The following is a 10132-nucleotide window of genomic DNA, read 5'->3' as shown; positions in this document are numbered from 1 at the left end:
ATCCCTGTGTTTCTCCTAGATTCTGCCATCCTTTGTAAATAGTCTATATTTTGAACCCTTCTTCAACTTCTCAGTTTGCAGATGCCACATTCGCCTGCCGGGAACATGACTGACACATTCAAGTCTCCTCGAAAGCAGTTATTTCCAAGATGGTATAGCATCCTGTCCCTGCCTCAGAGGTCAGGAACAGTGACCTGGAACAGAACAGCTTTGTGGATAACCTAAAAGCATTTTGCAAGCATAAAGGGTGAGGTGATTAGCTCCATCTGATTGAGTGGGGGAAGGCTTCTCAGAAGAGGAAGCAATGTAGTCCGACAGGAATTTTCCATACAGAAAAAGGAACTGAAAATGCAAACGCATGAAGGCTTGAAAGGGGTGGCCTTTTGGAAATCTAGAAAGAAGTTTCAACTGGTAAAGGTCAAGTGTGTGCACACAGACTTGTTTGCAGGAAAGGTAGGAAGGGGAAGAGGCATGCAGTGAAGTTGTAAGGATAAGTTGGATGCGGAAGATGCAGTCTTGAAGGCAGTAAAGTATAAAAGTGTATAGTTTTCTAGAGGTCGGTAGAAGTGTTGTACAGTGTTGTAAGAAATGAAGGTAATACATTTCATAAAAGCACACGCTGTAACTACCAAGATATTATCACAAGGAGGTAGTTAAGAGATGGCTAGATTGTTGCAACCCTACATGGTGACACAGTTAAGTTAATGTTTTGTAGAAGGAAAGGAAAGAAATAAAGGAGTGTTTAAGTGTTTACTCCATGCTAGTGTTCCGACATAACATTTCACTGTAGGAGACAAGCCTGTTGACTTTGCATCTTTCCATCTATAAAGCCAATGAGTTTGCCACTGGATAGTGCATCTTGCTTTGGGGCTTAGAAAAATACATCACCAGAATACTCCACTGTGAGGACCCCTGTCTGACACATATACAGAGAGTCCCTGACTCATGACTTTTCAACTTCAACTTATGACTTTTTAACTTTATGATGGTACAAAATTGATACACATTTAGTAGAAACCATATTTTAAATTTTGTGGGGTTTTTTTTTCCTTTTTATAAAAAAGAAATGGGGTGTCACTATGTTGCTCAGGCTGATCTCAAACTCCTGACCTCAAGCAATCCTCCTGTCCTAGCCTCTCAAGTAGCTGGGATTGCAAGTTCCAGCCACCGTACCCGGCTTAATTTTGATCTTTCCCCAGGCAAGCTATATGTGGTATGATATTCTTACATGAGATGTTTAACACTCTACTATAAAATAGGCTTTGTGTTAGCTGATTTAGCTTACCTGCAGGGTAAAGTAAGTGTTCTGAACACATTTAAGCTAGGCTAGGCTAAGCTATGATGTTTGGTGGGTTAGATATATTAAGTGCATTTTTGGCTTACGATATATCTAAGTTATGCTGGGTTCATCAGAACATAACCCCTAAGTCAAGGAGCATCTGTAGTGGTAAACACATCATTAGGGTTTTTAATTTGGTTATTACTGAGAAATTGTTGCAGGTTGTGAGTTTCTAAAATGAATTTTAATTAATTCCCTTGATTGCTAGTCCTGGGTACTAGAATCGTAGGACCACACATGGGTTGCACACGTGTCCACACCCCACAAGCCCATTTCTTAGTGGTCTCTCTAACTCCTCTTGTGATCAGTAAGTTAAGGTACTCTATGTGCATACATGCTAGCTTTTATTTTCTGTAAAAGTATGCAGAATAGTGTTTGGAACCCACTGGATACTCCATACATGGTCTTTTTTGATCTTAAAAGAACACAGTGAGGTGGGCATTCAGTAACTTGTCCAGGTTGAGAGTGGAGTCAGGATTTGAACCCAGGTGACTGTATCTTATGCTCTTGATCATCACACAAGGCCACCTTTCATGAGACTTGAACAGCAGATGGGGCCGGGTGTGGTGAAGCCTAGCTCTTTGGGAGGCTGAGGCACGAGGATCACTTGAGCCCAGGAGTTTGAGGTTGCCGTGAGCCACGACTATGCTACTTCACTCTACCTTGGGCGACAGAGCGAGATCATATCTCAAACAGCGGAATGACAAAGAAAGCAAAAAACAAAAACCCCAAATAGCAGATGGGCTGTGAGCATGGAGCAGATTGCATCAGCTGCATGAGCTTTCATTCTTCCTCCAAAAGGGCCTCCAAAGACAGCTTTTTCAAAGTCTAGGCTATAAAAATACCACCTTGAGTTTCACTTCTTTTCATCTATGAGATCTTAGATCTTAGTTGCTGTTTGTTTTGCAAAGGACATAAACAGCCTGCCCAAGCATGTTCCTCTAGAATTCCCACCGAAACCAGGAAGATAGCACAGGAAGCTGCCCGTGGACTGAAAGGACCCCAAGAAGACCCTTCAGCCCTAAAATATGTTTCCAATAGCTCATCTTGGTGTCTGAAATGTCCTTATGTTAGAGTTATTACTTCAAGTCATGAGCTCATTGAGGTTTGAGCATGAGAATGAATTTCTTCATGCTCTTCTGCCTGTATGTATTTGCTCTTTAAAGGCTAACAGAAACCTACTCAGACCAGCTTTAGAAATAAAGAGAATTGTATCCCAATGACACAAGTGTTACTTCCCAGAGCACAAGGGCGGATAATGACTTGAGAATTGGTTTTTGGCAAGTTTTTGGTTTCTGGGCAATTCCTAGTTCTAAGGCAACTATTCTCCCTGAAGCTGTGTGATCCCATTTCTGCTACTCACTACAGAGCCGGGACAGTGAGGCTGACCTGAAGGCTGGTGTGGCCTGCTCTGCTTTGGCCTTCTTATGGCAGGAAATGGCCACCTGAAGTCCATGCACACCTCAGTTAAAGGGCCTAATGCACACCTAACGCACGCCCCAGTAAGGGCCTAAAGTCTCAGAATCTCAATTCCAAATTTCCGGTCAAGGGTCCACCCTGGGTCCACTCACTGGACTGGGGTTGGGGCCACATGCCAGGCCATAGTGCCATTGGATCAGGCTTTCAATCAAGGGGGCATACAAGGCAGCCTTTCCAGGAATGTGGGGAAATGATAAGAATCTCCCTTATAACATCCTGAGGACAAATGCCTTCCCTCAATTTAATTAACTCCTCATATCTGATGGTAGGGTCCTCACATAAAAGTGTGCTTTTGGGCCAGGCACAGTGGCACTCTATAATCCCAGCACTTTGGGAGGACAAGGAGGGAGGATTACTTGAGCCCAGGAGTTTGAGACCAGTCTGGGCAACATAGTGAGACCCAGTCTCTACAAATAATAAAAAAGAAAATTAGCCAGGCATGGTGGTACACACCTGTGGTCCCAGTGACTTGGAAAGTTGAGGCAGGAGGATCACCTGAACCCAGGAGGTCAAGGCTGCAGTGAGCTCCACCCTGGGTGACAGAGTCAGACGCTGTCTCAAAGAAAAAAAAAAGTGCTTCTGAATCACCTGCCCCTCTGCCAGCCTTTAGTGCTGGAGAAAGGGCAACCCTGGCTGGTGGTATGAAATGAATGGAAAGGGAGTTGCTGCAGCTGGGGAGTTGGTGCACAAAGAATAAAATGATAATGTTTTTGAGAACACTTTGGCAGGCTATGTGTAATTAACATGATACTCAAGTGGATTTTTTCTTCTTTTTCTTCTTTTTTTTTTTTTTTTTAAACTTGGAAGGGACTTTGTAAATTTAGTTCAGTCCCTTGCCCTATTTTCCAGCTGAGAACTGGGGTTCATGGATGTTTTGGTCACCTACCCGGTGTTAGGAAACTCGTTATGACTCCTGTCTTCTTCCTTTGCCCTTGATTGCCAGTTCTTCCCTCTACTCTCTGCCCTACTATCTCCAATTCTACATTTTCTTTATCTTGACATCCTTATCTGATCTCTCAGTTAAACTATGTTGTGGAAAAATAACTCCTAAAGCCCCAAGAACCACTTCTGAGCAAGCCATAACAAGTATTTCCTTGGAATTTCCCTCAGGTTAAAAAGCAGACTTGAGTTTCTCAAGCTTAGTAGCTCAGCAACTAAAAAGTAATGTTAATACCACCAAAGGCTTAAAAGTAAATTGCAGAAAAAGAATAAATATTGTTTGATCACAGCTGATAAATGTAATTCTAGTGTGATAGGGAAGTCTTAGTACATTCCTTCCCAAGTTCTAGCTTGATCTGAACCTCATCTGTGTAGAATTCGTGGCTTTTGTAGTTATCCAGTAACATCTAATATTTGCCATGGCCTTGACTAATATTTAAAGAAATGTGGGCAATGCTGCATGCTATTCTTTTAAAAATAGCCATAACAGAGTTGAAATGGATCAGCTTTTTCTCCAAAGAACTTGCATCCTCTTACATACTATAAATAATAATATTTAACATGTATTGAGCACTTACTATGTGCCAGGTTCTATTCTCTGTTACATCTTCTTTCTAACACTCAAAGCAACCTAAAAGATATACATACTTTCCTCATTTTACTGGTGTAGAAGAAATGAAGGCTTAGGGAGACTGTGACTTGCCCTGGATCCAGCAGATGATAAAAGACAGAGTGAGGATTCAAATTTAGGTCTTTATGTCTCTTAAAAAAGGTTTATTTTATCATACTAATAAGATGCCTGTTTCAGAATATACATGTAGAACCAGCATAATTTGTGCTTTGTAGCTTCCAATCAGAAAGCACGGGTTCAACATTTATCCTTCAAAAATTTTCCAAATAGGGAGTAAGATTCTAGGCATTAAAAAAAATTTTTTTTCCCCAAGCCTGCCACCTCCCATCCCACATAAAGGAAGTAATTTAAAAGCTGGTCAGATCAAATAGTGAAATGGTCTCAGTATATGGGGATCTTTATTTGGAAAATAAAGTCAAAAGTCAAGAGGAGTAAGAATTATTTGTTTAGAATCTCAGTTATTACTAAAGAACCAGCCTTTCATCAGTAAAATTCCAGCCTCTCCCACCAGAGGGCAGTTATCAGATAAACCAGAAAACCCTCTTGGCTTCACTTTCAGACGCCACATCACACCACATCTGGAATTAGGTTTACAGCTCAGTACAGATCCTGAGAACATCTCTGCTTCTTTCAAGTCTGAACCTAACATGTCATGCCTTTCTTTTTTGCCTAGCAACTTAAAGGAGCTTTTGATATCATAGAAACCATCTCTTCCTAAAGGAATGTTAAAATGGGCCAAAGACAGATGCTTGTATTGGTCCTATTTTGAGAGGTGGAAACCCTGTACCAAAAACTCAGTGACAGAGTAAAAAACATTTTTCTGTGTCTAAAACTTTATGTTTTATTTCATTTATATACCGTCTGGGTTTCAGTAACCTGTATTTCCCCAGAAAAGTGGTTTTATATGCTTTTTCATGAAAATTCTAAAGATTAGCAGAGAAAAAGGATTATAGTTTTCGTTTTGTTTTTGAGACAGGGTCTCACTCTGTCACCCAGGCTGGAGTGCAGTGGTGCAATCTTGGCTCACTGCAACCTTTGACTCCTCAACTCAAGTGATCCTCTCACCTCAGCCCCCCGGGTAGCTGGGACTGTAGATGCATGCACCACACCTAGCTAATTTTTTTGTTTTTTGTAGAGATGGGGTTTCGCCATGTTGCCCAGGCTGGTCTCAAACTCCTAGGCTCAACCAATCCACACATCTGGGCCTCCCAAAGTGGGATCACAGTTTTTGATAGACAACAAATTACTTTTCAAGTGTCCAGCCTGCTTATGTTTTGGAGAGACCAACAGAAACATTATATATCTTGATCACTTAGCACAGTGCCTCATAGAGAACATACTTTATGGCCAGAATCAAATTCAATCTTTCCAACATCTCTGGATGGTATAGTCTGTAGTTATACCCATTTTAGAGAAGTTGAAACATTCTCAGGTGAAGTAACACATTGAAGGAGACACCCTTAGTCCATGTTCTTAACCACCATGAAGTAGTAGATCTGTCGGAGATGAGATGGGCCTAGGTATAGAGACTTGGCAGGTTGAGGAGGGAGGCACACTGGTGCTCAGAAGTCAATGTCAGGAAAAGGAGGCTGAGGCAGGGTGGGTAACTGTGGAAGCTACCCAGTTGCTCTCACTGGCTGCACTACAGTCTCCCCTACTTAGTCAAAGGGCATGGCTGCTCAAGTGATGTTTACAGACCATTACTCCTTGAAGCAGGAGGCATGGGTGGCTAGAATCCCTAAGCCCAAAAGTCAGACAGTCTGGCAAGAGCCTTGTGTGATACTTGTATGTGTCAACTGACTGGGCTAAGGGATGCTTAGATAGCTGGTCAGACATTCTTTTTGGGTATGTGTGTGAGGTATCTCCAGAGGGATGAGCCTTTGACTCCATAGACTGAAAAAAGATCGGCCTCACCAGTGTTGGTGGCAATCAGTCAATCCCTTAAGGGCTTGAATAGAACAAAAAGCAGGAGGAAGGGTGGATTTGTTCTCTCTCTCTGTGAGCTGTGACATCCATCTTCTGCCCTCAGACATAAGAGCTCCTGGTTCTTGGGCCTTCAGACTCCTTGGAATGGAAGTTATAGCGTCAGTTCCCCTGTCTCAGGCCTTTGGACTTGAACTGAATTTCCTAGCTCTTCAGCTTGCAGATGGCAGATTATGGGATGCCTTGGCCTCCATAATCACCTGAGCCAATTCCAACAATAAATCTCCGCTTATAGATCTCTATATTAGCAGCTTATTTGTTCTGTTTCTCTGGAGAACCCTGACTAACACACATGGTTAGCAGATTGAAGGCACAGAACTAGGATCTATCTCTGTAGAAAGAACAAATGGACTCTAGAGGAAATACCACTGCCCTAGCCACCAGCAAAGTATCAGTTCAGGGCAGGATCCAGGCCTTTAGAGGGACTGTGGTATTTGGCTGGGAGGAAAGCAAAGAGAGAAGAAAATCTTGGCCAAATGTTCAGCTTTGTGAATTGCACCAACTCCAAGAGTAGGAGTGGCTGTGGTCTGGAATCTGGTTGGAGATTTGAGAGGGCGGGCAGATGCTCAGCTGTTGAAGCTATGCCACAGAGTCTGGCAGGCTAAATTCATTTCCAGTCCTGGTGAGACTGAGCTGAGGCTGTTGATGATTTGTTTGCTTTGGTTACAATCAACTCAGTAGCAGAGCAGAGCTGAGCCTGAGTATGGGTGCACTGGGGAGCCCAGCAGTGGGGACTCAGGGGAGGCAAAGTGAGCACAATGGGGCTTGCTCCACCTCCTAACTCCTGGTTGCTGACATTCCAGTCCCTTAGCAGTGCCTGATGAATCTGACTCCATCACGACAGTCCCAGCAGGAAAAATCTTATAAATAGTCCCTTCAGAGTTTATGGCCCTGAAGTTTCATGAGCACATTAGATACCAGTTCAACTAGTAGAATCTTCCCAAGCTTTTTTCTTGTGCTAGTTCTTGAATACCAACTCTCTCTCTCATGTTTCCTAGCCTAGTGTCTCGCTTAACAATGCATAAAAGAGATCCACAAGTTTATGACTATGGTGCCAGGTGGGCCTCATACCAGCAAGTACAGCAAAACTGCATCCACCTGAAGCCGTATGGGAACTCTACAGGGAGGAGGAGTGTTTGGGTCAAGGCTTAAAGGAAAAACACATTGAGCATCAGAGGTAACATCTGTGTCAGAGGGTAAGGGTATCTGTATTCATATCCTGTGGCTCTGGTAACAACCATAAACCTGATGGCTTAACCAACAGAAATGGACTTTTTCACAGGTCTGGAGGCCAGGAGTCCAAAAGCAGGGAGCTGACAGGGCTGTGCTTTCTCTGGAGGCTCTGGAGGTTAGTCTGTCCCTTGCCTCTTCTAGCTTCTAATGGCTGCTGGGATTCCTGGGCTTGTAATTGCATTGCTTTCATCTTCAAGGCCTGCATCTTCCAATCCTCTCTGCTCTGTCTTCACATCGCCTTTTCCTCTGTTTTTCTGTCTCTCTCTTATAGGGACATTTGTGACGGCATCTGGCACATAGCCAGATCATCCAGGATAACCTCCTCATCTCAGATCTTTATTAATCACGACTGTAAAATCTTTGCCATATAAGGTAGCAGAGTCTAAGGATTTACAGATTCCAAGGATTAAGATGTAGATATCTTTTGAGGGGCATTATCAAGCCTACCATAGCAGCCCTGCTGAAAGAAATATGTGAAGAAAAAAAGACAGAGAAGCAGAAAAATGTTCAGACAGCAACCAGCAGTTGGTTGGAGGGTTGGGATGGTACAGAACAATCCTATAAGGTATGGCTTCTTACAAACACCTATTTGGTGGTCTTGGTGGGCTCCTTGAATTCCAGACCAAAGAGTTTGGAGCATACGACGGAGGAAATCCTAAAAATACAGATTTGGAAAGAAAGTTAAGATCAGATTGTACAATCACAACAGTTATGTGAGAAAGCCAAGAACCACTGCAAGTATTTGATCAGGGGAAAGATGATGTGATCGAAGAAGGAAGATTGGAAATCTTAGGAAGATTACTTTCTTCATCCTTCAACTCTCTTTGTATTTGTGTTTATTATGGCTCCTATGGAAGGACAAAGTCCTTAACATTCCAGGCTAACATTCCAGAGTTGACTTCAGCCTTCAAGAGGGTCCAGGGTCCAATCAAACCTCCTGTCATAAACTTTTTGGATGCCCTTGGGTATGTGTAGATGTTAACTGGGTTGCCAATTTTATCTCTTTCCAAACAGCTATTTTCATTGGTTGTCTCATTACTGCTTCTCTGGGTAGCTGAGGCCATTCACTCTAATGTATATAATATATAGTACAGTCCCTTCCTTAATTTCCCAAAGCCTAGTTGACATTAGGCTGTAGGGCTGAACAAAACCTTACCAATGACTTGAGGATGACATAAGGAAATTACTTTGTTTAAAATAAATGTTCCAAATGGGATATTGTTCATCTAGGTCTCAGACTCAAACAAGCACAGCCTGTCAGGGTCTCTTGCTAACCACTTCTTTCCTATCCATCAGCCTAATGGTCAATTATCTTTTGTTTTTGTTTTGTTTTTTGAGACAGTCTCACTCTGTCACCCAGGCTGGATTGCAGTAGCAGGATCTTGGCTCACTGCAACCTCCGCCTCCCAGGTTCAAGCAATTTTCGTGCCTCAGCCTCCTGAGTAGCTGGGATTACAGGTGTGCACCACCACGCCAGGCTAATTTTTGTATTTTTAGTAGACACAGGGTTTCGCCATGTTGGCCAGGCTGGTCTCGAACTCCTGACCTCAGGGGATCCACCCGCCTCAGCCTCCCAAAGTGCTGGGATTACAGGCATGAGCCACCATGCCCAGCTAGTCAATTTTCTTAAAAGCATCTTATTAGACAAAACAAACCTGGAATTTATGTTAATTTTTTCATCCCCTCACATGCTTAAAATTGTAGTTTATATGTAATATTCACTCCCTGACCAACCACAGTTCAACTTCTGTCCCTACCTTGCCATGGACTCTCCTCTCAATTAAGTCAAAGAAACCCTCACTGCTAAATCTAGGATTCCATTCATACCTTCCTTAACCTCTTCAACATTTGACATAAGCCATGCTGCCTGCTCCCACTGTACTCCTTCCTTCCCTACCTGCTCAATGCCTCACCACAACCACAGAAGAACAATCAGTTAAGACCACCACAGTCAGTCTGCAAAGATGTAATTCACCCCACAAACATGATAAACTTTAATAATGGAAAAACTTAAGTAACTTTTCAGACTGTCAATTTTAACCAATTTTGGGGTCATGAAATGAATTTAGAGTTTCAAGGATGACTTTTCTTAAGCTACATAGAACTGAATAGAGACCATCAGAGTGTATTCATCTAGGAAAGCTAAGTGTTTTGTACCCAGTGTGTGTATATGTATATCCACTGGGTCATGATAGTAAATATATTTCTTATTGTGGGTATGGTCAGAAAAGTTTTTAAAAAGGCACTGATTTGAGTTTTCCTGGAGTTAACTCTATTATTCCAAAATAGAATCCAAACTTTAATTTGGAAAACAAACAAACAAACCTCAATAGGAATTTTGATTATGAGGAGATGAAGAATCATCTTTAAGATTTCTACTGTCACAGCTTAAATAACTGGTGAAAGTTCAGGCAACTTTAAAAATGTTATTTTGTCTCAAGACAGATGACAAGACTTTTCATGGCTGGTCCCTGCCTCTCCAGCCTCATTTTCCCTGTTTCCTACTTTGCAGTGTGCATTGTGGCCAT

The sequence above is a fragment of the Macaca thibetana genome, chromosome 6 (genome assembly GCF_024542745.1).
Source record: "Macaca thibetana thibetana isolate TM-01 chromosome 6, ASM2454274v1, whole genome shotgun sequence".
In the NCBI taxonomy this organism is placed as follows: domain Eukaryota; kingdom Metazoa; phylum Chordata; class Mammalia; order Primates; family Cercopithecidae; genus Macaca; species Macaca thibetana.
This window is presented reverse-complemented; position numbering follows the sequence as displayed.